The sequence below is a fragment of the Vigna radiata genome, chromosome 6, assembly GCF_000741045.1.
Source record: "Vigna radiata var. radiata cultivar VC1973A chromosome 6, Vradiata_ver6, whole genome shotgun sequence".
In the NCBI taxonomy this organism is placed as follows: Eukaryota; Viridiplantae; Streptophyta; class Magnoliopsida; order Fabales; family Fabaceae; genus Vigna; species Vigna radiata.
Genome location: NC_028356.1, coordinates 23,661,219 through 23,663,364, shown reverse-complemented (window position 1 = coordinate 23,663,364; position 2,146 = coordinate 23,661,219).

Genomic DNA, 2,146 nt, shown 5'->3' with positions numbered 1-2,146 from the left:
AACCACCAAACACACCTTCCATCACCATACAACTCATCACAACCATGAACTATCAACAACTTTCACCACCAACAAATTCCGCAATCTTCATCCATGAACTTATGGCTTGATTTGCTTTTAAATTTGGCTTGTCCTAGCTAGAGCATTTTTTAATTTTTTATATTTGCCATCAAGTGTTGTTGGGCTAACAAGAAAAAATGGTTTTTCTAGATCACAAAATCCTTGAGTTAAGAGAGTTATTCAAGCATTCATATTTCAAGCTCAAACTCTCTTTTTACCAATCTCACTCATTCCCACCTTTCCCATTTTATTTGCATTAACCTTTTCTTTTCATTCTATCTTTTCTGTCTTTTCTATCTTTTCATGCTTTTCTCAACACATTAGCTCAATGCTTATCTTTCTTTCAATTCTCCCAACAATCCCAAACTTGAACCTTTAATCAATACCACATAATAATTCTCATCTTAACTCAAGGTAAATATTTTTCAAAAAGGATTTCACATACTGTTTAAGGCTTAGGTTTAAAAAGAGTAGAACACATGGTTCTTTTCATGGGACGAAAACATTGCATTGGCTAAGAAAGGGCATATTCAAAAAGGACCTTGATCATATGACAAATACATGCAATTCAATCAATCATAGAAATCTAGGCAATATCACTTATCCTTTCAAGTAGCATTCATTAACCCAAAAACTCTGGAGTTCAAAAACCTCACTCATAAGTTCAATCATAATTCCAAACATTCCAGATAATTACCCTGCTTAGCATCATAACCACAATCATAATCACATCATTCATCTGTTCACAAAGCTTGTGAACCACCACCTGTATATCAGCATATAATGAAATCTCAACATCAATCAATATCAGACATCATTAAGCAACACTCATCATGCAACAATATCAATCATACCATCATCAGATATAATGTTAGACCAAGTACATTAACACTACACTACTCAACTAAAGCAACTATAAGTTCAAATTACAAAGCAAAAAGAAAAAGAAAAATCATGTTCTAATGTAGTTGGCATCCATCAATAGATGCCATGTCTCCTTCTCAGCCCATACTATCATCATAGTCCTCCTCATCTCCATCCTCAGCATCCTCAAAGTCATCATCATCATCATCATCCTCCATCTCTGGAGCTTCAGCTGTGCTAGATCCATGTTGACTCACTGGCAAGTTTACCAGATCGTTCAAGTAATATAATCGGTAATGCCCGATATCGTTCTAACCAAGAGACTCGAAAGGCCTTATCGTTCGTGTGAATTAAAATCGTATGACTTGTAAAGAAAAACTAATTGTGTGGAATGCAAAGACATAAAATAAACATGCAATGCATTTGATTCAATTGACGAAAAAGACTATAGATGAATGAAGTTACTGGGGGTTGACAATTTCATCTTATTCGCTCCCTCTTATCTACTCCTCTTGTTTAATGTGCTTGATTATCTAATTGTTATGCAAACTTTCTTGGCCTACCCTTAACCCGATCCCTCAGCGAAAAGAGCCTATTACTAATTACCGGCTTGCTATCCCTAGCCTCCCCTAGCAATTAGCAACGCATTACCGAACAAATGCAAAAACAATTGATCGTCCCACCTCCCTATCCCTAAGTGGTATTTCATTAATCAAGGAATTTCTCACCAGTTCATGACAGTACTGTACGTTCCTGTATCAATAGAGACAAACAAAAATTATCGAATGAGTTAAACGATAAAAGCTTTAAGCGCAGATGAGAACCCAACAATTTATAATCAAAGCATATGATAATCATATAAATAAACAAGAGTTTCAATAGAAGAGAGTTTCAAAAGATTACATTGTTTCCCCCAACAACAAAAGGGTTGAGTTCACCATTGTGATGGTGAACTTAGATGAAAATAATGGAAGAATGGATGAGCAAACCCTAGATAAGATGAAAAGGAGCCTAAGCATCCAAGAGATCTTCTCCAATGAGTGAAAATTAGGTCTGGTCGCCCTCTTCTTTCAAAAGAATGTGATTGAAATCGTAACAGGGCTATTTATAGCTGAGGAGCGTCACAGAAAACAGGCCCAGGCCCGGTAGCCAATGTAACGCCCCAGAAGGTCACCCAACCCAAATTACTCTAGGCTAAGTACGCTTAACCATGGAGTTCTTA